General features: G+C 43.4%; 1 pseudogene; it reads right to left on the reverse strand.

The window, feature by feature from the left end:
• Positions 1-26,420, reverse strand: part of LOC111949784 (MAP/microtubule affinity-regulating kinase 4-like) — a 69,720-nt pseudogene extending 43,300 nt beyond the window's left edge.
• Positions 26,421-27,241: the final 821 nt, after the last annotated feature.

Genomic DNA, 27,241 nt, shown 5'->3' on the forward strand with positions numbered 1-27,241 from the left:
CAAATCTGGTGCAGTCCATGAGGAGGAGATACACTGCAGTACTTAATGCAGCTGGTGGCCACACCAGATACTGACTGTTACTTTTGATTTTGACCCCCCCCTTTGTTCAGGGACACATTATTCCATTTCTGTTAGTCACATGTCTGTGGAACTTGTTCAGTTTATGTCTCAGTTGTTGAATCTTGTTATATTCATACAAATATTTGCACGTTACTAAGTTTGCTGAAAATAAACGCAGTTGACAGTGAGAGGACGTTTCTTTTTTTGCTGAGTTTATATAGGGAATAGGGTGCCATTTGGAACGCACACTTAGGCAGCAACTCAGAAACTGGATTACTGCACATATTCTGACCCCTGCATGAACAGAATGAAAACCACTCTTCCCATCATCCTTCAACAGTGTGGGAAAATATCCTGCTCCCTCTGTATTAATTCCTTTAATATCTTAATGATACACACTACCCACTGATAAACAAACATACTGTCAGGCAGCGTCCTTATGCCTTTCTCTAGAACACACACACACACACCAACGTGTGCACGCACACACACACACGGTCTGTGCTCTTTGGTTCTGCCTCATCTCATGGTCGCTTGCTTTCTCAGGATCCCAGCTCCAGTGCCCTGGCCCCCTGGAGGACCCCACCTCCTCTGGGTTCGGCTGTCCCCATTGTTTGTCTGTCTGGAATGCTGCTCCTGGCTGAAGGGGCCTGATAGAGGGATAACCCCCCCCTCAATATAGCATCAGACTCTTTTGAAGGGGCACTACATGGTGAAGGATTACCCCCCACACAGACTCTCACACAGGCTCTCACAGACAGACTTATGCACACTCTTGACAGTGACGAAGCTTGAGAAAATCGTGACAACATCCAGACCAGAGAGAGAGGTGGAAGATGAGGGGAATAGGGGGTACTGTAACGGCGTTCCTCCTCCTCTTCATCCGAAGAGGAGGAGCAGGGATTGAACCAAAATGCAGCGTCTTGATATGACATGATTTATTAAAGAAAACACGAAAACACGAACTTCACTTGAAACTAACAAAACAACAAACGGAGTAGACAGACCTGGACGACGAACTTACATGAAACACGAAGAACTCACGAACAGGAAAATGACTACACAAAATGACGAACGAACGAAACAGTCCCGTATGGTGCAAACAACACAGACACAGGAGACAACCACCCACGACAAACAATGTGACAACACCTACCTTAATATGATTCTCAATCAGAGGAGATGAAAACCACCTGCCTCTAATTGAGAACTATATTAGGTACCCATTAACCAACATAGAAACAGAAAACATAGACTGCCCACCCAAACTCACGTCCTGACCAACTAACACATTCAAAAACGAACAGAAAACAGGTCAGGAACGTGACAGGTACAGAGAAGCTGTAGGGTGGGTGAGGTGTGAGGGACAGAAGTGACGTGAAGGATGACAGAGACGGGGTTTAAAGTTAAAGGGCCTAGTGTGGAATACATCGGAGGTTGGGACTGGGAATGAGTGGGAGGTAGAGTGAGGGGTGGGGTAGGAAGGAGACAAACATAGGTGGTGGGAGGTAGTATTTAGGGGTATGAGATAGATATGCATGGGGTTAGTTAGTGGTTGGGGGTGTTTCAGATACATCAGGCAGTTGTTTTAGGATGGGTGCAAGTGTCTGTCCTGCTCAGTGTGTATCAGCTGCTGGGGATCCCCCATGCAGCCCCTAATGGGATTAGAGGGAGACTGAGTGACTTTGGGGGGGCGGTGGGCCAACATGGAGCATTGCTGCTGCWGCCCTGCTGTCACTGTCAGATTAAAGCCTGCAGACTGCAGCCAGATTACCCCAAGTGTTCTGCAGCAGTGCAGCTGACTGGTGGGGGGCGGAGCCTGGGCCCTTAAATCACCTGCCACCGCTTGGGCGTGGGACGCTAGCTACTGTGAGGGGCCCAGCCTCCAGAAAAACACCAGAGAGTACATCTGTGGTTACTCTGCAGTGCCTGAAGAGAGGTGATGAGAGAAGGGAGGGAGGGAAAGATAGACAGAAACTGGAAATAAAGTGGGTTAGGTGACATATAGAGAGGGAGAGGAGGTCAGAGAGTGGGGTGAGAGAAGGAGGGCGAGAAAAAGACAGGGTGGGAGAGGGGAGTGTTGCAATACAAAAGAGAGCAGGATAGGGAGGGGAGGGACACAGTGTGGAGAGCGAGAGAGAGAGAGAAAGAGAGAGAGAGAGAGAGAGAGAGAGAGAGAGTCACCTGGTGCTCTGGTCTAGTGTGTCCTGAATGGGAGGAGAATAGTGCTGACAGGACAACCGTCTGCCCGTTGCGCTACTGCAGCAGTATCCATCCACCAGTGCACCTCTGCATGCAGAGATCACAAACCACCCCCGTTCCCATCCCTCCCGGCATCCATCCCCAGTCCCCACTAGGAAACCACTCAACACTAGGGGTGCATCGTTAATGGCACTCTACTCTCGATGTAGGCTCATAGGGCTCTGGACAAAAGTTGTGCACTATATAGGGAATAGGATGCCATTTGGGATGCAGACTGGAACAGCGGGCATTTATAAGTCATATTCTCCAAGAATCAATGGCTATATCATTACTTTCAAAGTCCAAAATGGATGTACCAATCGAGATTGCCCCTTTAACTCTATGGTGGCCACTTCATCACTGAAAACTTACGATGGGAGTTTCTTGCAAGCAATAACAAAAGGTCTACGAATATGTTTACTTTACAGGATGTCTGCAAAGCAATAGTAGCTAACTAATTGTGAACAGTATAATTTGCTGTGGCTGGTGCCAGCCATATCTTTATCCGCGGGAGGCAAATAATACCTTAAACAGAGCCACAATCGATAGCAGCGTGTTTTATATTGATTTAATTGTCCTAAGTAAGAGCCTGCTCCTGTTGTGCTGACAACGAGGCTAAAGTTTGGTCAGCAGATGACGCTTTGATACAAATATGTGCACCAGACACAGATCACCTCGTCAGATGCCTGTGACAAGATGGTTGATCAAAACATGTTCGCCTAGCAACAGGGAAGCATGAGTGTGATGTCATCTGCATCAATTCTCACATTGGAGGCATGAATGCGTTGCCATGCTCATACAAAGCCTACAGCGGTCTCTAGAGGAGCCATCATCAGCATGTATGGACCCTCTCAGTAGCAAGTGGACTGATTATGACGGGTGACTGGGGTTGATTATGACGGGTGACTGGGGTTGATTATGACGGGTGACTGGGGTTGATTATGACGGGTGACTGGGGTTGATTATGAAGGGTGACTGGGGTTGATTATGACGGGTGACTGGGGTTGATTATGACGGGTGACTGGGGTTGATTATGACGGGTGACTGGGGTTGATTATGATGGGTGACTGGGGTTGATTATAATGGGTGACTGGGGTTGCGTCTCAAATGGTACCCTATTCCCTATATAGTGTAAAGGGACACTGTAACGCCCGTCGGAAGGATGAGACCAAGGTGCAGCGTGGTACGTGATCATGCTTCTTTATTAAAACCGAACACCAAACAAAACAACGAAAGAACAACGACCGTCACGTCTTGAAGGCTACACAGAGCTAACAAAAACAACATGCAACAACCTAAGGTGGCAAAACATGCTGCCTAAGTATGATTCCCAATCAGAGACAACGATAGACAGCTGTCCCTGATTGAGAACCATACCTGGCCAAAACATAGAAACACAAATCATAGAAATAAAGAACATAGAATGCTCACCCAAATCACACCCTGACCAAACCAAATAGAGACATAAAAAGGCTCTCTACGGTCAGGGCGTGACAGACGCACAATGGGAATGAGCCTGTGTATGTGTGGTCAAACCAAGCTCAAGCCTGCCTCAAAATGATGAGGGACACTCATACACAATTCAATACATGTCTCTGTCCTCCATTGGTTTTGTCTGAAGAAAGCCTACTACAGTCATATGAAGTCAGGCCAACATACTAACTTTAATACAGCTATGCTATGCAATGTATCTATACATAGGCTCTGTCTGCCCATGAACTCTGACCACACTGGACAGTTATGTGCATCGCGCCATGCTTAAATAGAAATCCACTTAGTTCCACTGAGGGGCAACACATGATACAGCAGCACAGTCCTACAGTTCTCTATCATTTGGACAGCAACATTATCATTGTGTAGTTGTCAATGTTCCAAAATCATTGCCCCCATCACTCCCATTGATTTGTAGCTAGTGGTGGCTGAAGTTAGCTGAAGTTTGTAATGGCTGTTTAGAGAAAACAGAACTATGGATTATATGGATGTGCATATTTCCCATTCAAGACGATTCGATACGTATCTAGATGGACTCCGATATGATACTGGAACGACATGTTTTAGTTTGAAACGATTCAGTGTGATGAGAGAACGTTTGTGTGTGGTGTGTAAATGATGGATGTCTATGGTGTATGTACTATGTAAGCACCTGAGCAGAGCCATAAAGGAGACCAGGATTCTACCACCCCACAACCAGATTATGGGGGGCAATGTAGACAGTTTTTTGTCCCCCTACTTTGGTTCTGAAATCACCATCCCCCACTAATGAATTTGTCATTTTTGCAGATTAAGTGTTTGAGCTAGTAATGTATCAATATTTCTTGTTTCTAAATTAGCTATGACATAGCCAATGAAAATATAGCACACCTTTGGATTTCACCCACAATTCAAAATCAAATAGTTTTGACCTTTTGGAAGTTTTTATGGAGTGATCTTCTCTTCTCCTCTTCGGCCATGCAGTGCGCCTCGCACATGTTATTGCTGTCGTCTTTATGAAATGATCAACTTTATCCTGTATATCTAAGAAAGTTACCATATACAATGCATTCAGAAAGTATTCAGACCCCTTGACTTTTTCCACAGTTTGTTACGTTACAGCCTTATCTGGAAATTGATTTAATAATTTCCCCCCCTAATTAATATATACACAATACCCCATAATGACAAAGTGAAAACAGTTTTTTTTTTTTAAATGTTTGCAAATGTATTAAAAATAAAACTTCTTATTTACATAAGTATTCAGACACTTTGCTATGAGGCTCAAAATTGAGCTCAGGTGAATTCTGTTTCCATTAATAATCCTTTAGATGTTTCTACAACTTGATTGAAGTCCACCTGTGGTAAATTCAATTGACTGGACATGATTTGGAAAGGCACACACCTGTCTATATAAGGTTCCACAGTTGACAGTGCATGTCAGAGCAAAAACCAAGCCATGATGTCGAAGGAATTGTCCATAGAGCTCCAAGACAGGATTGAGTCGGGCACAGATCTGGGGAAGGGTACCAAAATATTTCTGCAGCATTAAAGGTCCCCAAGAACACAGAAGCCTCCATCATTCTTAAATCGTTAAATGGAAGAAGTTTGGAACCACCAAGACTCTTCCTAGAGGTGGACGTTCGGCCAAACTGAGCAATCGGGGGAGAAGGGCCTTGGACAGGAAGGTGACCAACAACCTGATGGTCACTCTGACAGAGCTCCAGAGTTCCTCTGTGGAGATGGGAGAACCCTCCAGAAGGACAACCATCTCTACAGCACTCCACCAGTCAGGCCTTTATGGTAGAGTGGTCAGACAGAAGCCACTTCTCAGTAAAAGTGACATGACAGCCCACTTGGAGTTTGCCAAAAGACACCTAAAGAACTCTCAGACCATGAGAAACAAGATTATCTGGTCTGATGAAACCAAGATTGAACTCTTTGGCCTGAATGCCAATCGTCACGTCTGGAGGAAACCTGGCACCATCCCTACAGTGAAGCATGGTGGTGGCAGCATCATACTGTGGGGATGGTTTTCAGCTGCAGGGACTGGGAGACTAGTCAGGATCGAGGGAAAGATGAATGGAGCAAAGTACAGAGAGATCCTTGATGAAAATCTGCTCCAATGCTCAGGACCTCAGACTGGGGCGAAGGTTCACCTTCCAACAGGACAACGACCCTAAGCACACAGCCAAGACAATAGAGGTGTGGCTTTGGGACAAGTCTCTGAATGGCCCCACCAGAGCCCAGACTTGAACATGATTGAACATCTCTGGAGAGACCTGAAAATTGCTGTGCAGCGACGCTCCCCATGCAACTTTACTGAGCTTGAGAGAATCTACAGAGAAGAATGGGAGAAACTCAACAATTTCCCCTTTAAATGGCCTTGAAATCACTGGTATGTTTGCAGCAAAATTGTTAATGTTATTCGGGATCCTTGGGTTATTCGGGACCCTAAACCATGACCCTAACCCTGACCCCTACCCCAGTGTTTCCCAAACTCGGTCCTTGGGTCCCCATGGGGTGCACGTTTTAGTTTTTGCCCTAACACTACACAGCTGATTCAAATGATCAAAGCTTGATGATTAGTTGATTATTTTAATCAGCTGTATAGTGCGAGGTCAAAAACCAAAATGTGCACCCCTTGAGGTCCAGAGGACTGAGTTTGGGAAACCCTGTCTTACCCTAACCATAACCTTAACCATTCTAAAATTTCAACTTCAGGTGGGGTAGGGACCCCCCCAGGAATCTGGACCTCAGCAGCAAAACCATCATAACATCCCAGACACTATACGCCTCCTAGACCAGTAGAACTCAGAACGAGGTCAAAGGTTAGGCCATTGAATCCTCACACCATCTCACTGGCCAAATGTCCACCAAAACAAGTACACAGGAGTCCACTTCCTGTCACAGTATATTGATTTTAACCTAGTTGTTTAGCCTAGATACTAGCCTAGGTGTTGAGCAAGTTATCAGCTGTGTAGGGAGAGAGCGCAGACAGAGTGCAGGTCAGCATAATATAGTTAATATTGAAACAAAAACCATGACGTTAGGAAGGTTGCATTCAAGCTGATAAATTCTGCTCCTAACCATCACTGTCTCAAATGACATGAAGATTATGGTTCTCTTGATGCCTCTTGATGCTGTTTGTGTCTTGTAAAACTGTGTGACGTCGCATTCTTTTTCGGCCTCGTTGCCAGACAAGACTTTTATTCTCCAAACCGTTTCTCATGACATGCACACAACAGCACTCACCTTCTGTAGGCTGGTCGGGTTGAGTTGATTTTTGTCAATGATCTTTATTGCAACCTGAAACGTCGAGAGACAAATCATTACGATCAGTGATATCAAAACAGTGATATATGAAAGGGCATTTTAATAGATCCCAAAGCTCAAACTCTAAAACAAACCAACAAGCTATAATTCCCCATAAGTGGCTTAACAGCGTGGTTTGTCTCGGTCAAAGTGTGAGTGAGACTAAGACTGTAAATGTATATGGTTCACTACACACTGCTCTCCACATGATCACATTCCATGTCATTAGGTTGAACTTTTAACAACCCTGTGGAATTATACACCTAAAAATGTGGGCTTTATGGGCTAACGCTACATTATGTTTACAACTACACAGGCCTTAAAAGTCATGACAGACTAGAAGAACAAACCCAGTCTTGTTCTTTCCAAAAGATTCTCTAAAACTACAACTACCATCCATCCCTCCCACATGTTCCATGCTCTCACCACAACCAACCTGTCAAATGGCCTATTACAAACCTCATTGGCCGTGTGCACTATTCCTACCAGCCTAACCCCATTCTTCAGTCAAGTACCCACTTCTCTACCCCAGCCTCACCCCTCAGTCTAGCCCATCCACACCATCAGCCCAGTCCAGTCTCACCTCTTTGCCCGTCAAGATGTGCCTGGCCAGCTTGACCTTGGCGAAGTTGCCCTTGCCGATGGTCTTGAGCAGACGGTAGTTGCCGATGTGCGGCTGCTCGTCCGAACACGAGGCGATAGAGTTCCGGCATCGTGCTCCGAGTGATCTGCTCGACCAACCAGTGCTCTTCTCCGAGCGACTCGTCGAGAGAGAGGTATGCTGGGAAAAGAGAAAGGGGTCATAAACAAAATGCAAAATCATCTAGCTGCATCGCATCTTGACATCAATGGTGTAAAATCACATTCTCTGCCAATAGATGATTCTAGAACACATACAAGTGATTTAAGCAGACATCAGCTAAGATATTCTGGTGAACTAGAACCCCCAAATGTCTACACGTCTGAAACTACCAAAGCCAACATTTATAGAGGGCTTAGTGGAATGGAATTGTTAATGTCGAGTGTTGAGTGGCCATGAGTAATTCATCAAGGTCTGTTGTGAAAAACCTGTTAATGCTATTAGAGAAAGCTATTGGGCTGACAGTAAATACTGAGCAGTGCCAAGCTAGCTAACAGGCTAACACATTAACACGTATGGGTTAGCAGTGGCTCATGAGGCCTATGGAAGCCAAGGAAGGCAGCTAATCTCATTCCACCCCACATTGCTGGCATTCTTCACATGCATGCTCCTCTGAGGTCATAAAATAGAGACGGGTGGCATGGTGCACCTCAGCATCTCCTAATCGATCTGCTCTGGAATGCCCGACACCACACTGTAGCGTACGGCGAGCTGCGTTCGCACGCCAACGCGACATGGCGGCTCAACATTCCTCCTACACGGTGCCCTGGCTCGATGGATTACCCATCGCAGCATGTTCCAAGTCAACAAAGCATAAACGGAGAGTTTGGATAACACAATCTATGACAGCATTTGGTTGAATCATTTCAAATCCCTAACGACGTTTAGAGAATAGTTTGGAATAGTCACAGCATGGTGTTCCTGAAGCAACAGTGTCATTTCAGAGAAATTACACTTCCCAACGTAGTATCAATAATGACCTTATGATACAGTGCCAATGCAGGAGCATTAAGAAAAAAGAGAGGGAGGAGAGAAGGGAGAAGTGGAGGGACGAGGTAAAACTATTTTTAATCAACTGAATAATTTAGGCGAGGTGTGGTGAGGGAAGGGAAATGTGGGGCCCCTTATGGAATAGGGCAGGAGAGATGGTGGTTTCTAAGATATGGCCTTTTCCCTTTCCTAGTGACTTTACCGTGACCTTATTTGAAAAGATCACAGTGTTCAAGGTAAAGAGGGGAGGAAAAGTCGCTGAGGAAAGAGGATTGCGTTTGAATGAAATATAAAGCATGAATGAAGTAACATTTTAAGGATTTATTTATCCATATTTATTGAGGAACTCACTACAATGAAGATAATGATGATTTTGTGGTATTTAAATCGTGTTAAGCCAACGCTTCAGAGAACGTCCCGAAATTAGTTTAAACTGTCAAACCACGTCATTATATTTAGGCGGAGTTATGACGACATTAATCAACAACGCTGCCTCTACATGCTTGGCTAAAGAAGGTAGGTAAGGACTGATAGAGCGTCCTTCCCTTGTTCAATACATTTGAAAGCGGTTTTCCTTGCTACCTGTCAAAAACTTCCAGCCTCAAATGACTATTCGAATGCACCCAGAGAGATAAGACGGTGAGATTGAAAAGAGATGCAGGTGGGGTGAGGCCCACGATCTCATCAGTAGCCCTAAGCACAACTAGTTCCCAGCTTCACACCACAGCCATGTGGTAGGCTAGCACAGGGAAGGCATAGTGTATAATAAAGCATACTGTATAACCTTCAGACAGAATAGTGCACCCTAACTCCCAGGAAAGATCCCGCTGCCTGACTGAGACATTCTTTCTTTAAAATACACGCGCAGAGACACCAACACACACGCGCACAACACACACACGTACACACAGAATACTATCATAAATGTGCAATGCACACGCAAGTGCATAAGCCTTAACCCCAGATCAGCACATCAGGTGAAACAGAGCATTTGGTGCTGCATCAGACTACTCTTGGCAGAGCCCTTTCATCCCCTCCCCATCCCTCTCTCTCTCCCACCCTGCCGCAGTCAGGTTTATCACTCCTCTCATCCACCTGTTCCCATGTCGTGTCCCTCGCTCGTTCGCTCCCACAGGAAAGAGGAGAGCTCCTATTGGGCATCGCCTCCGACCGAGCCCCTATGTCCCGCCTGCATCCCCATCTCACTGGGTGTGACAAGCCCTCAGTTAGCCCCCACTCCTTCATCTCCCCCTCCCCTCCCCCAAAACAAATCAATTAGTCTCCCTTTCCTCTCCACACCCGACCCCGATCCCCTTGTGTCTAGTGTTGCTTACTTCTCTCATTTTCAGCCAACCTCACAATCTGGGTTCTCTTCTCTTCTCACCCCTTTCCATTTGACCCTTTCAAGGAGAGCCCATCGATTCTCACTCTCTCCGTCCAATTGCCACGTCAATGTATTCAGATAGTGGGATGAAGTCTGAGGGCAGAGGGCTGAGTACGAGATGGAGTCGCTGATACATACATAGACAGACTGGGGGGCAAGACTAGAGAGACATGAATGTGTGTTGTAGCAGTTCAACAGAGCAGGGTCACAGACAGGTCTTGGAGGTGAAACTGAACACCACAACAATAAAAACGTGAACAAGAAAAAAACAAGTGACTCTATGCATGTGATTTTTACTTGTTTGTTGCAACAACAATGTTCTGTGTGGGCCATGAGAACCCTGGAGGGCGAAAGCCAGAATAATCAAGTGTGAGAGATTGGATCCGTTTGAGTGTAAACAATAGGGAATGCATAGAATCGCAAATGTTCCACAAAATAACATTCAAGCAGCTGAAATAAATGGAAGGTCCTGCTGGGTCAAACCATAATTAGTCATAGTCAACTATAGAGAAAGAGATACAGGTTATGTCATAGCACACAACTATAACTACAACAACAGGAGGTGTGATATGATAACACAAGTACACCCAACAAGTATGCCATTCTCTCACTCTCTCTCCACCATCTTCTTGTAAAGGGGTGGCAGGTAACCTAGTGGTTAGAGCATTGGGCCAGTAACTGAAAGGTTGCTAGATCGAATCCCCGAGCTGACAACCCACTGTTCCTAGGCCATCATTGTAAATAAGAATTTGTTCTTAACTGACTTGCATAGTTAAATAAAGGTTAAATAAATAAATGAAAGGAAGTACAGAGCTGGTAAACAGAGAAAGAATTTCAGGGTCAAGGCTACACCTCCTAAAGAGGAAAGTTGTCATGACCCAGTCATGTAATGGCAGCCTGGAGGCACACTCAGTTTCCTGTGCATCACTGGGTGAGGCCATCCCTGAAATACTAGGTCTGTATGGCAACCTACAAGTTATGTACAAAAGCCTGTAGCATAGGTTAGCATGATTGCTAACCTATATAAGTCATTCTAATAGACTACATGGCAATCTCTACCACTGTAGTCAAATGTGAACCACTTCCGTCTGAGTAAGGCTGGTTTGTGTCTATCTTTGCATTGGATCACATGACTGGTGTGCGGCAAAACAATAGGAGGGTTGAGGATGGGTCAAGGTTACAACATCCTGTCCTTACACAATGGCCTCCCCCCCATGACTTCCTCTCTCTGCCTGTGATGACAGTTTTTCAGGCTGGATATGTCCATAGAGTAGAATCTCACTGTAGCCTCAATAAAAATATGATGGTATAGGAAGTGTTACCAATGACAAAATCTATGTCCCTTGTACAAATGTGGATAGTTGGAATGTCTCTGTTCATAAATGTCTGATACATAGCCTAGCTAGCACCCATCTAACAGGAAGTTGTGACCGTAGCCAGCGTCACTTACTGTCCTGAAGAGCACATGACATGCCACACTGTCACATGTCATACAACTGTGCAGTGTTTCCTAGACTGGTTGACAAGGAAATCCAGCTTGGTTAAAAAACAGAGTGTGAATAAGACAGCGTCCAAAACATATTATCCCAATAGAACCAACATTAGGCTACTTTATTCATTTGCACCAAGCTACTAGCTACATTCGGACAGATCTTTTGCTATGTCGTGCAGAGGTCAGACTCTGAGCTGGTAAACTGTAGTTTCTTCTGCCAGTATCAATCCTCTTCAATCACTTTTAGCTCTACAGCAGTTACATTTCAGTACATTTTCAAATAAAACTTGCTTTGCTGTTAATCCAGAGCGTTTACTGAACTTTTGGTAAATCCTGTTGTGTTGGTTGAGGGCAGATTAGTTTGCAGCAATGACCTAACATGCTCTATTCTTTGGGAGTCCCAGACAGTCTGCTCAGCTGCCTGCCTGTGAATTCTACAGCATGACTCATGACTGAATGAACTCTCCTCAGTCAGTCCAGTCGGTAAACTACCACTGGGGTTTTTACCAAAACCATGAGCAACACAGCTGAGAAGCCACTGGGGATAATGGCTTCAGAACACTAGAGACACAGCCACTGCAGCCGGTGTGGTTCACAGCACAAGTCTCACCTTGGCGTCAAACAAAACCTTGAAATGTAAAGACCATATGCTTATGGCAAAGAACAATACAGGAGGAAAGGTCCATCCCCTCAGGGCTTGGAACCTAACCAATACAATGTTAGAAGAAGAACCGAAGACGTGGATGTCGATTAAGGCAGCCCCCCACACCTCTCTGATTCAGAGGGGTTGGGTTAAATGCGGAAGACAAATTTCAGTTGAAGGCATTCAGTCGTACAACTGACTAGGTATCCCCCTTTCCTTTCCCTAAAGCTATCGTCAGGATCATTCAATCCTAAGTATATCTCAGCAAACGAAGAGGTGAGAAGTCTTTCCTAAAGGTATTTGTATGAGCAGAAGAGAATGCGGGTCAAACTTGAGTAACTTAACAATCTGCCTCTAAGAGTGCCTGAAGCTTTCTCGTTCAGTACTTCTTCAACAAATATGTTCTAGAACAAAATGGCCTTACACAGACAGACAGACAGACAGAGAGAGTGTATCTCGCTTTCAAAGCAGGAAATGTTCCATCTCTCATAGGATAAGCCTCTATACAAACTAAGCGAATAACAGATACAAATCTGGTCATGTTGTATTAGTAACAGGTTTGGGGAGTTGCACTCACTGTCATTTAACCCATTAATTAAGAGTGACAGGACAGACTCCCTCCTTCCTTTGAAGTTAATTTGTATCATTGCAACACATCTAATAATCCCCCACACTCATAGGCATGTGCTAGTGCACACAAACACACATCACCAAATGCAGATGAAAGGAGGGAACTGAACTCTACCAGCAAGCACTACTGCTTATTTATGTTGCTTTATTTATTCCTGTGTCGGATATCCCTCTCTCTTTCTCTCATCCTCTAGTGGACACAGAAACAGGGCGCCATGGCTCTCTGGTTTCACACACATACGACACACAAACCAAACACACACGAGTTCTCAGTCAGGTTCTCTAATCGATGTATCTTAGAAGCCTGAAATGAATTTAACTGATGCTCTTATCCAAAGTCACTTACTGCACAGCCTATACAGTTCATCTATACGGCACTGCCATTTAAACAGCCTAAACACCAGCAAGAACACAGGAGCACTGGCTCAGAGAAACAGGACCATTAGTCTTCAATAGGAAAGTTAATTTTACTACAGTGTGCAACGTGTGAAACCAGAACATTACAAACTGCTTTCACTAGACTGGCCTAACACTGTAAGCCTACCATATCGCTTAGCTTTTGCAATTGTGCTCTGGTCATAACCCCACACAGGAGGCACATACCTATCTGACTTTCTGCTGAAGACCCAAACATTCTTGATTGTGTACAGGACCTCGCTTAGTTTCATACATGAACAAGGCAGATGGCCCATGGGCAACTCAAGCACAGATTAAAAAGTAATGAATGGTTCCATAGGGTCTGCTGGGGCTAAGTAGCAGGACTAAGAGATACAGCGGAGATATAGCGTCATTAACTGCCCTAGATTAGCCTGTAGAGCAGATTCACTGTCTCAGTCTCCCTCTGTTTACATACACTCTCACAGTGGCTAGACAGAAGAGGTTTGCATAATCTGCTAGATCATTTTTTCGCAATTGACACTTCTGCTTCCATTTCCCTCTCCACTTCATCATTTTTTTGTTGTTGTACTTATTACCCCTTTTTCTCCCCAATTTCGTGAAATCCAATTGGTAGTTACAGTGTTGTCCCATCGCTGAAACTCCCGTACGGACTTGGGAGAGGCGAAGGTCGAGAGCCATGCGTCCACCAAAAAACACGGCCCTGCCAAGCCGCACTGCTTCTTGACACACTGCTCACTTAACCCGGAAGCCAGCCGCACCAATGCGTCGGAGGAAACACCATACAACTGGAGACCGAAATCAGCGTGCATGCGCCCGGGCGCGATGGGACAAGGACATCCCGGCCGGTCAAACCATCCCCTAACCGGGACGAAACTGGGACAATAGTACGCCGCCTCATGGGTCTCCCGGTCGCGGCCGTCTGAGACACAGCCTGAGATCGAATGCAGGTCTGTAGTGATGCCTCTAGCAGTGCGATGCAGTGCCTTAGACCGCTGCACCACTCGGGAGGCCCCTCCACTTCACTTTTGCAGAATCTCTGTGCAGTGCTGTGACATGTCATGCGACGTTTCCAACATCAACAGACGCTCCACGCCGAGGCCAGGGGAGGACGAGCAGTCATGCGACGTGTCATGCAACGTTTCCAACATCAACAGACGCTCCACGCCGAGGCCAGGGGAGGACGAGCCTAGCTAGTGAAACTAGCTAGGCTTATATAAACAGGATAGATCCTACCACATTCTATGAGTCCACTATAATTTGTTGTATGAAACTAGGCATGAAATGAAACTAGGACTCATGACTCTACCATCTACTGCAGGGATCATCAACTAGATTCAGCCGCGGGCCAATTTTTGCTTGAGCGGATGGTCAGGGGGCCGGAACATAATAAAATAAATATTTTTTGACTGCAAATTGACCACAAGAAGCCTCAACAGATATAATATTTGATTAAAACATAATAATTTCAAACCTGGATTACATTTGGGAACATTGTCCGACGTAGGGTGCCGTCTTTCGGATGGGACGTTAAAACAGGTGTCCTGATTCTATGGTCATTAAATATGGCTCTTACTGTAAGAGTAGGGGTTTTCACCCCAGTGTTCATGGCCACCTACTCACCCCCCTCATTCCTAATAGGTATATATATCACTCCTCACCTCTCCACCTGATAGCTGATGTGTGGTGAGCGTTCTGTCACAAAAATGGTCGGCGTTCATCACTGAGGTGGGTGCTACACATTTCCCCCCTCAGTTGGTAGAAAAGTGCTATATAAATCCAATCAATTATTATTATTGGTATACGATCAAATATGTCTCTATTATGCATGGGAATACTTGGGAAAAGATTTCCAAAATTAAAATCACTTGGGAGCTGATTTCCTGGTGTTTTACAGTCTGTTATATCCAACAATGAAAATGTGAAACAAATAACGAGTAGCGGTCGAACACAGGAGTGGAATGCTCTAGCGCAGCCTAGTCGCTCTGGAAAGTGACAGTAGGCCCAGGTGAAACAGATGTCTTATGCATCGCTATGTAACCCACTCAGCTAGGGCTGGGCAATATGGACAAAATATCACATCACAATATGTTTCACGGTATGGCGGTATCTTAAGTTTCTGAATATTACAAGATCTTAATAAGTTCTCTAAGTAGTGAATGACTCTAGAAAGGCCACACATTGTTTCGAAGTGATTTTATTGGTCTTTCTTGGTTCTGGTTCTTTTCTTGGTTTCTTGGTTCTTTTATTGGTCTTTCTTGGTTTTATACTCAACCAAACTAGGACAACATTGACGGTGAAATAGTCAAATTTGTAGAACTTTGCATTTATTTAGCATTGTTTCAAAATACCTTTATAGACGGTATTGTAAAAATCCATACCGGTATACTAGTCTCCACGATATACAGTATCGCCCAGCCCTTTACTCAGCCCTATAGACACACAGGTAAAGTGACACCAGAGCGCAGCGGTTACGTAACAGTGCAGGGAGCTGTGTGCTAATGTTCTTGAAGCAATTCAAATAGACTCCTGTCCTGACAGCTTTCCAAATAAACCAGTTCAACACAACCAAAAACTGGCCTGATACTTAGGCTTACTTGGTCATATAAATGGGAGTAAATCAAGTTCATTTCTACTAGAAGATAGTCATCTTTACCAAGATGAGCAGGTCATGTATAGCCCACCATTGATACGAGGTTCTGTTCAATGCAATTCAACAGACTGTGAACATTCCTACGTGACCTGCATGGCTCCAATGGGATTTGAGGAGTCCTTTCCATTTAGAGACAGCCAAATCATGAATCCATCAACGCAAGGCCACACAATGGCTCTGTTCTGTGCCACCAGGAAAAACCTGTTCATTCATTCAGACCTGCATCTGGTTGCATTATACAGGAATGTGAATTATTTGCAAAGGGGCCATAAACTATTGACAGGTAAATACAACAAAAAGTTTATATGCAAAATGTATGACTAAGAGTTTGTTCACAATATGGAGGGTTATTTGTATATCGGCCGAATTTGCAAGCTGAGCTGGATAAGAAATGTATAGAGGTAAGTAAAGGTACTGATCAAAACAACAGAAACGAGGCCTACATGGGCTCCATTCATGGGACTGGCTGGGCAACTGGAGAGTGAGAGTAAAGGTCCCTCTACCAGATAGTGCTGATAGAAGCGAGAGAATGAGGGGCATACAGAGGATGTCACAATGCAGAGGGGTGCGAATCTGTATCAGCGCAAAGACAGCATTAGTGGCCTGACTCATAACGACTTGGATCCCTGGGACATGCTGGAGCGGGAGGTGCGAAGCAAGTGCGATTATGCAAATCTCAAATCTGGATGACTAATGTGTGCCACCATGTGTGTTGTTAGGTTTATTTTTCAAGTTATGATGATAGGGAGATAATATTCCATTGAATAAGCATCATTAGCCTGACCTACATAACAAATTCCTTTGCTTTACAGACATGGAATTACAATGATTAGGCTTACACAGATTGATGTACAAGGATATAGGAAGACGTCTTACACAAGGGCACAACACAAGTGAAACCCCACTTGGAGTTTGAACATCATGTCACCTTCTGGTTAGTAGTCTACTTCAATGTGTAGGCCTATTATCTATTCTAGCAGAAAAACTCATGTGAATATTGAAAATGGTGGTTGTATCAACTGTTTACTGAGCCAAATATGCTACCCTCAAGAAATTCTTCATTTTAGGCCAACAGCCTCACAGGTCTGGTTTGTTGTTACCAATGATTTACCAAAATCTTAAGTATATCGAAGCCCCGTCCCACCCTACTGTGCACATATCCTGATACACTACGTCAACCTCCATGCAACACATTTTCACTCTCCCACACACCCCCAGGCTGTCCCAGGGAACGAGACCGAGGAAGACGATACAATCTAAAATCATTTAAATTACAGATGGGGCTTTCTGGGAGGTACGGAGCGAGCAACATGTTAGGAGGAGACCGGTGTGGGCTTTCTCATTTTATGCCACCACCTTTCACTCAGCATAGATGTCGAACTGGGAGGAAAGTGGACTGGGAAGCAAAACACTCCTGGGTTTCCATGGAGAGATTTCAAACAAGAGGAGTGTGTGACCCAGTTGACTCCAAGAGCAGGTCAATCATTTTGATCCCTGGCATGCAACATTTCTGTCACATAAAGGACAACCAACATGTGGTTTTTGTTAACTTCTCTAGGATAGGGGGCAGCATTTTCACGTTTGGATGAAAAGCATACCCAAATTCAAATGCTAGCTACTCATCCCCAGAGGATAAGATATGCATATTGTTAGTACATTTGGATGGAAAACACTCTGAAGTTTCTAAAACAGTTTGAATCATGTCTGTGAGTATAACAGAACTTATTTAGCAGGCGAAACCCCGAGAACAAACCATTCAGATTTTTTTTTGAGGTCACTCTCTTTTCAATGAGTTTTCATTGGGAAACCAGATTTCTAATCGACCTGCTTGCAGTTCCTACCGCTTCCACTGGATGRCAACAGTCTTAAGAAATTGGTTGAGGTTATTCCTTTGTGTAATGAAGAAGTACGGCCATCTTGAATGAGAGTCACATTAAGTGTCCTGTTAGATAGAAGCGCGTGAGCAGAACGCTGGCTATAGTTGGTTTTAATCCTGTATTGAACACAGATCATCCCGTCTTCAATTTTATCGATTATTAACGTTAAAAAATACCTAGAGTAGTATTACAAAAGTAGTTTGAATTTTTTGGGCAAAGTTTACAGGTAACCTTTGAGATGTTTGAGCAATTTGGAAGCAGTGTTTTTCTGGATCAAACGCGCCAAATAAATGGACATTTTGGATATATATTGATGGAATTAATCGAACAAAAGGACCATTTGTGATGTTTATGGGACATATTAGAGTGCCAACAACAGAAACTCGTCAAAGGTAAGGCATGAATTATATTTTTTATTTCTGCGTTTTGTGTCGCACCTGCAGGGTTGAAATATGCTTTTCTCTCTTTGTTTACTATTGTGCTATCCTCAGATAATAGCATTGTTTGCTTTCGCCGAAAAGCCTATTTGAATTTTGACATGTTGGCTGGATTCATAACCAGTGTAGCTTTAATTTGGTAACTTTCATGTGTGATTTAATGAAAGTTAGATTTTTATAGTAATTTTCATAGTAATTAATTTGAATTTGGCGCTCTGCATTTTCTCTGGCTTTTTGCCAAGTGAGACAGTAGCGTCCCGCCTAAACTCAGATTTTTGGATATAAATATGAACTTTACCGAACAAAACATACATGTATTGTGTAACATGAAGTCCTATGAGTGTCATCTGATGAAGATCATCAAAGGTTAGTGATTAATTTTATCTCTATTTCTGCTTTTTGTTACTCCTCTCGTTGGCTGGAAAAATGGCTGTGTTTTCTGTGGCTATCTACTGACCTAACATAATCGTTTGGTGTGCTTTCGCCGTAAATCCTTTCCTTTTTGAAATCAGACATGTTGGCTGGATTCACAACAAGTGTAGCTTTAATTTGGTGTCTTTCATGTGTGATTTCATGAAAGTTTGATTTTTATAGTAATATATTTGAATTTGGCGCTCTGCATTTTTACTGGCTTTTGGCCAAGTGGGACGGTAGCGTCCCACATATCCTAGAGAAGTTAAAGGGCCAGTGCAGAAGAGAATTGGATTTCCCTGTGTTTTACATACAGTTGAAGTCGAAAGTGTACATACACTTAGGTTGGAGTCATTAAAACTCATTTTTCAACCACTCCACAAATTTCCTGTTAACAAACTATAGTTTTGGCAAGTCAGTTAGGACATCTACTTCGTGCATAACACAAACAGGTGTCTGTTTCTCAAACTAGACACTCTAATGTACTTCTCTTGCTCAGTTATGCACCGGGGCCTCCCACTCCTCGTTCTATTCTGGTTGTGAAAGTAGTACACAGCGCTGTACAAGATCTTCAATTTCTTGGCAATTTCTCGCATGGAATAGCCTTCATTTCTCAGAACAAGAATAGATTGACGAGTTTCAGAAGAAAGGTCTTGTTTCTAGCCATTTTGAGCCTGTAATCGAACCCACAAATGCCGATGTACCAGATACACAACTAGTCTAAAGAAGGCCAGTTTTATTGCTTCTTTAATCAGAACAACAGTTTTCAGCTGTGCAAACATAATTGAAAAAGGGTTTTCTAATGATCAATTAGCCTTTAAAAATGATAAACTTGGATTAGCTAACACAACGTGCCATTGGAACACAGGAGTGATGGTTGCTGATAATGGGCATCTATACGCCAATGTAGATAATCCATTAAAAAATTGCCATTTCCAGCTCCAATAGTCATTTACAACATTAACAATGTCTACACTGTATTTCTGATCAATTTTATGTTATTATAATGGACAAAAAAATTGCTTTTCTTTCAAAAACAAGGACATTTCTCAGTGACCCCAAAGCACCATCACACCTCCTCCTCCATGCTTCACGATGGGAACCACACATGCGGAGATCATCCGTTCACCTACTTTGCGTCTCACAAAGACACGACGGTTGGAACCACAAATCTCAAATTTGGATCCATCAGACCAAATGACAGATTTCCACCAGTCTAATGTCCATTGCTCGTATTTTCAGGTCGATCGGGTTCAATTCCAGGCTCTGGCTGGGCCACTCAAGGATCTCTCTGTACTTTGCTCTATTTGTTTTTCCCTCGATCCTGACTAGTCTCCCAGTCCCTGCCGCTGAAAAACATCCCCACAGCATGATGCTGCCACCACCTTGCTTCACAGTAGGGATGGGGCCAAAGAGTTCAAGCTTGTTTCTCATGGTCTGAGAGTCTTTATGTGCCTTTTGGAAAACTCCAAGTGGGCTGTCATGTGCCTTTTACTGAGGAGTGGCTTCTGTCTGGCCACTCTACCATACAGGCCTGATTGGTGGAGTGCTGCAGAGATGGTTGTCCTTCTGGAAGGTTCTCCCATCTCCACAGAGGAACTCTGGAGCTCTCTCGGAGTGACCATCAGGTCCTTGGTCACCTCCCTGACCAAGGCTCTTCTCCCCTGATTGCTCAGTTTGGCCAGGTGACTGGCTCAAGTAAGAGACTTAGTGGTCCAAACTTCTTCCATTTAAGAATGATGGAGGCTTCTGAGTCCTTGGGGACCGTCAATGACACAGATTTTTTGGGGGACCCTTGGGGGACCCTGCCTCAACACAATCCTGTCTCGGAGCTCTACAGACAATTCCCTTTGACCTGATGGCTTGGTTTTTGCTCTGACACACACTGTCAACTGTGGGACCTTATATAGACAGATGTGTGCCTTTCCAAATCATGTCCAATCAATTGAATTTATCACAGGTGTACTCCAATCAAGTTGTAGAAACATCTCAAGGATGATCAATGGGAACAGGATGCACTTGAGCTCAATTTCGAGTCTCATAGCAAAGGGTCTGAATACTTACAGTTGAAGTCGGAAGTTTACATACACCTTAGCCAAATACATTTAAACTCAGTTTTTTCACAATCCCTGACATTTAATCCTAGTAAAAATTCCCTGTTTTAGGTCAGTTAGGATCACCACTTTATTTTAAGAATGTGAAATGTCATAATAATAGTAGAGAGAATTATTTACTTCAGCTATTATTTCTTTCAACATATTCCCAGTGGGTCAGAAGTTTACATACACTCAATTAGTATTTGGTAGCATTGCCTTTAAATTGTTGAACTTGGGTCAAACGGTTCAGGTAGCCTTACACAAGCTTCCCACAATAAGTTGGGTGAATTTTGGCCCATTCCTCTTGACAGAGCTGGTGTAACTGAGTCAGGTTTGTAGGCCTCCATGCTCGCACACGCTTTTTCAGTTCTGCCCACAAATGTTCTATTGGATGAGGTCAGGGCTTTGTGATGGCCACTCAAATACCTTGACTTTGATGTCCTTAAGCCATTTTCCACAACTTTGGAAGTATGCTTGGTGTCATTGTCCACTTGGAAGACCCATTTGCGACCAAGCTTTAACTTCCTGACTGATGTCTTGAGATGTTGGGATGTAGGTCCCGTGTGGCTCAGTTGGTAGAGCATGGCGCTTGCAACGCCAGGGTTGTGGGTTTAATTCCCACGGGGGGACCAGGATGAATATGTATGAACTTTCCAATTTGTAAGTCGCTCTGGATAAGAGCGTCTGCTAAATGACGTAAATGTTGCTTTAATGTATCCACATAATTTTTCCTCCTCATGATGCTATTTATTTTGTGAAGTGCACCAGTCCCTCCTGCAGCAAAGCACCCCCACAACATGATGCTGCCACCCCAGTGCTTCACGGTTGGGATGGTGTTCTTCGGCTTGCAAGCCTCCCCCTTATTCCTCCAAACATTCCTCCAAAAAGTATGATCTTTGTCCCCATGTGCAGTTGCAAACCGTAGTCTGGCTTTTTTATGCCGCTTTTGGAGCAGTGGCTTCTTCCTTGCTCAGCTGCTTTTCAGGTTATGTCGATATAGGACTTGTTTTACTGTGGATATAGATACTTTTGTACCTGTTTCATCCAGCATCTTCACAAGGTCCTTTGCTGTTGTTCTGGGATTGATTTGCACTTTTTGCACCAAAGTACGTTCATCTCTAGGAAACAGAACGCATCTCCTTCCTGAGCAGTATGACGGCTGCGTGGTCCCATGGTGTTTATACTTGCGTACCATTGTTTGTACAGATGAACGTGGTACCTTCAGGCGTTTGGAAATTGCTCCCAAGGATGAATTAGGCTTGTGGAGGTCTACACATTTTTGTTCTGAGGTCTTTGCTGATTTCTTTTGATTTTCCCATGATGTCAAGCAAAGAGGCACTGAGTTTGAAGGCAGGCCTTGAAATACATCCACAGGTACACCTCCAATTGCCTCAAATGATGTCAATTAGCCCATCAGAAGCTTCTAAAGCCATGACATAATTTTCTGGAATTTTCCAAACTGGTTAAAGGCACAGTCAACTTAGTGTATGTAAACTTCTGACCCACTGGAATTGTGATACAGTGAATTATAAGTGAAATAATCTGTCTGTAAACAATTGCTGGAAAAATTACTTGTGTCATGCACAAAGTAGATGTCCTAAACGACTTGCCAAAACTATAGTTTGTTCACAAGAAATTTGTAGAAATTTGTAGAAAACTAGTTTTAATGACTCCAACCTAAGTGTTTGTAAACTTCCGACTTCAACTGTACATGCATAATTGCATTTGTGGTCACTTTTGATAATGGTGTTTTCCGCTAATGGAACATTCATGCCTACGGACTACTACCATGTGCGCAAGTTTTTTTGATGCTAGTGGTTGTAATAATTTGGGATCTATCGCATCCCACAACCGTACCAGGCTATGTTTGGAGAGAAAAAAATTCTCGCACAGAATAGAATAGGTCGACTTCTGTACTATGGGGGATAGTAGATTGACTAGTGCTTTTGCTGTTCGTTAGGCCTACTCATCTTCTTGGCTGACGAAAAGTAAATGTGGACAGTTCTTCAAATATCTTCAATATGCACCTCGGGATTGTATAAGTACACGTGCAGTTGTATCCCCGATGTGTCTGTCTTAACTTGTAGCCTGTGAGAAAGACCCGATCACATGACGGAAAGCCGTGTGAGTGATAGACACTTCGGATTGCGCAGCACACTCAGGGAGAAGGGCAAAACGCAACACTCCGGGGTGCAAAAGGCATGGATTTTTTAGGGTGCATTACGGCCATCAAGGGGAATGCCACCGTGAAATTCAAGGCATTATGAAGTCCTTGTCAAATTGCGAATGAGACTATTGGAGTGTGTACAGCATGCGCAAAAAGAAGTTGCTTTCAAGCAACTTCTTTCAAATCATTCGTCTCATCATGCAGCCTCACAATGTATTAAAAATCAAAACATATAGCCCAACGTTTGTAGAACAACTAAAGTTACATTAATAACTCTAAATGAAGCATATAGGAGTACCTATTTCTTTGTTAACCACTCAACACAGAATAGCCGCATGTGCGCACTCCCTCAAATCGTTTTGAGAAAATGTTTCTATTTTATTCAGCTTTGTATTCTTCATACTATAAATAATAAAGAATAATGCCATGGAATTATAAGCAAATGTTGTCTGCTAAATGAACTAGTGTAGCCCACAACCATTTGGCATAGCCACATAAGGACAAGTATGCTATTCTTTTTTCTGAAATAGACTTTTCATAGTTTTCTTTAAACTGCATTGTTGGTTAAGGGACTGCCTGTAAGTAAGCATTTCACTGTAATCCCAAAGACAGTTTAAAGAAGCATGATATGAAGAAAATGTAGTCAAAACAAAATCAAATGCTATTTGTCACATGCGCCGAATACAGGTGTATTGTATTCGGCGCATGTGACAAATAGCATTTGATTTTGTTTGACTACATTTTCTTCATATCATGCTTCTTTAAAACTGTCTTTGGGATTACAGACTAGGACAAGCAAGGACAGATTGAAAATGTCACACTTGCCAACTGGTCTGCGCATGCTTTGAGAATATGCCCTGACATTCCGTCTGGCCTGGCAGCCTTGCGAGTGTTAACCTGTTTAAAAGTTTTACTCACTTCAGCCACGGAGAGCGAGATCACACAGTCATTTGGAACAACAGGGGCTTTCACACAAGACTCTGTGTTGTATTCCTCGAAGCGAGCATAGAGGTTGTAATTAAGAGAATCATGTTATCAAAAATGTACTCTCGTCTAGTCACTTGATGTGATGTAAACAAACAATGGAAGTCCTTCTGGAAGTTTCTGAAAAGGACAACAAGAATGTCTCAAAGATTTCTATGCCCTTTCTTTTAATAAATATTTTTGAAAAACAATGTAAGCTCACGCCATGTAGCGTAATATTATCCTAATTTAGCCCTGCACCCACACCAATCAACCAACATCCTGACATGCCCTAATATTATGGATGAGGGTGGGCACAGCAGGGTTAGACAGACCCTACACCTCTCCGATATATCCACCTGTCAAAAATGCTTTGTCAATTCAACCCAAATGCTTTTGTAGTGAATATATCTGCCTTTGAGGGTGTCACTCTTGCATGCCATTCCTTCCTGGAAGGACCAAGTCAGTGGCATGATAATGTGAGACCTGCTTAGATATAGGATTTTAATGGATATTTATTATAGCAGAGGATGATCAACAAATAAAAGCAACAACAATCAGCAGACTGTAATATGCTATGTGGGCATGGCCTAATATAATTGTCTATCTATCTAATGTTCGTCTATGTAAATAAAGAAATAAACTGGGGCCTGTCCAATGTTGTGATCAAAATACAGGGTGGATTTTCACACTTCTAAAAGTGTCTGGCCGAGGATCACTGTCAATAAACATATAAAACTGTCTAGCTTTAAAGGAAAGGGGGATACCTAGTCAGATGTACGACTGAATGCCTTCAACTGAAATGGGTCTTGCGCATTTAACCCAACCCCTCTGAATCAGAGAGGTGCGGGGGGCTGTCTTAATCAACATCCACGTCTTTAAATGCCAGTCATCCGTCAAGAAGGTCTGTGCAAAACTGGTGAGCTACTTGTCCTTTAAGCTCTGTTATTCTACACCATACCGTACTGAGCAGACGAGACTCAAGCCAAACATCCCCTTCATGATTGACTGGAATTAGAAGAGGTATAGAGTTTTTCGATGATGATTAACGGAATGTTCTCTTTTCACCATTCCTAAAAAAAAGTGTGTGAAGCAAACAATGAAACCAAAGTGACATATCTGTGCCTGGGAGACTGTATACAAACCTGCCACTGCATTAGCAAGGCCACATGTGTGTCACATTGAATTGACATATTATTACATAATGATATGACAGTGTTATAGATGTATCATTATTGATTTCCAGATTTTCTAGGCACAGCATGTGCTCTCTCAAAATGATGTATTATGGGTTATTCTGTTCACTTGAACAACATGTACAGAGTGAATGAACGATGGTTTTAACAGCAGTGCAAATAGGCTACAGCCAGCCAGCAATCAATGATTGTATCTGCTTTATGCATCCTCCTGTCATTTTTTAGTACGTTGATATGTCACCTAGCTTGATTCCATGCCACTGTTCCGTTCATTTAAAGGGTGTAATGCACATGACAGTCAGACCTCTACAAAAGATTATATAAGACATTAAAATGTATTAAATACTTACGAGGTCCGATTTCCGCTCGTTCCCAGGTAGTGCTGCACGAGAAGACATTGTCCCTGAGGTATCCTTTCTATTAGGCTACTTGGTTTTTATGTAGGTAACAGTTATATACAGGATTATATTCTACCGAAGATAACAGTCGACATTGGCCGCTCCACCGCCTAGCCAGTGTTCCAAGGCAATAGACGCCTTTCCTACCGGCAACCCCAGGTTCGAGAGCAGTGAGACAGAATTGTATCCTCAAATACTCATTTTCATTGTAAAAAGGCAACACCGAACACGACAATATACAGACAATTGTCTAGAAAACGGTCTGAATAGCCTTCTAGGCTATCCACTTCATGTTTGGTTGAATCATGTGAAGAAAGGCATCAATGATATACCTCATTCTGGAAATAAAATGAACCCAAAATATGTTTCTTGTCACTATCGCACCATTAAAACATTTTTTTGAAAGCAATTCTGTTTCCAGTGATGAATGTGGGTGTATGTCAGGAACAGAGCAGTTTGTTAGATCCGATTAAAAAAACAATTGAAAAAACAAAAAACATTGGTCAGGTAGTCTGCGCGTACCACGACCATGGGTGGATGTCTGTCGTTAAAAAATATGTATTTTTGGGGGGGGTGCCAAATGATGCTCGCAAAACCAACCACTCCCAAGGCAAAACACTGAACGACTTAAGCCTAATTGTCAGCCCACATTTCATAGTTGATTAATAAAGAATTAACCGTCAAAAGAAACAATACGACATGACAATTGCGGATAGAGCATCGGCGAATGTACCGTTACCCCCTTTCTCTTTCTGCACGTGATGGACCACTTCCTGAAAAAGTAGCCGTCGAATAACACTCAACGTTCGAAAAATGATTTAACTTTGACTCTCGCAGATATCCTACATAACTATCAGTTGAAACATTTGCCTACAGAAAACGGCATCACCAAACTGTATGACAAGAGCAAAAGGGAAGAACGTCAAGAGAAATAATAGGCAGGGCTGCGTCGGAGGCTCAGTAACACACCCTTCCCCCATATTCTTAAAGAGACAATCCCCCCATTCATTCATATGTAGAACAACAGTTACCAGCACCAGCCACACGTCAACCACGGTGGCAAGCAATATTCTGTACAGTAATGTCATCACTTGACGCTGCAGACAGCATCTCTTGGGCATTTGACAACAGGGGAGACAGGGCCCTGTCTGTAGAAGACACACTTTAACAAAGCAACAAACTACTGCACTTTTATGTAATTTTCTCTCCACTTGTAATTTATATTGTTGTGAGTACAAACCATCTGTTCTCTGGTGTATATAATGTATATGTTTTAATCTATCTATATTATTCATGTCTATTTATTGATTATACCAAGTGGGTGATGACAGCAGAAGCACATCACCAAAGACTATAGTCTCACCTGTACAAATCGGACACGAGAGGGTCGGGCCCATGAACACCTCATTCTGCTGTGGTCCCCGGGCACTTGGTATTTTGTTATTGAGATAGGCATATAGTGAATGTTGTTTTAGCGCTTTTCTTGGTTTCGCATGGGTGATAGAGCAGTATGAGAGCACAGAAGAGCAGTGTGTGAAAGTGAGTCACTATTGAGAAACAGTGTGAACCTGACAAGTTCCACACGTCAAACTCTCTCTAATCAGCATCTAGTCCCTCAGCATCATTAGGCAGTCATTTGGGACCAAATCATTTGGGAACCACTTTATGTGGAATTTTCAATACTCCTAATGGAGTATGTGCGAAGGCAGGTAAAGTGTGGGCGTCAGATGGTGCTGCTCTTTCCATGTACCATGGAGAGAGCCTAGACATGATTGTAAGTGA

The sequence above is a fragment of the Salvelinus sp. IW2-2015 genome, linkage group LG22, assembly GCF_002910315.2.
Source record: "Salvelinus sp. IW2-2015 linkage group LG22, ASM291031v2, whole genome shotgun sequence".
Taxonomy (NCBI): domain Eukaryota; kingdom Metazoa; phylum Chordata; class Actinopteri; order Salmoniformes; family Salmonidae; genus Salvelinus; species Salvelinus sp. IW2-2015.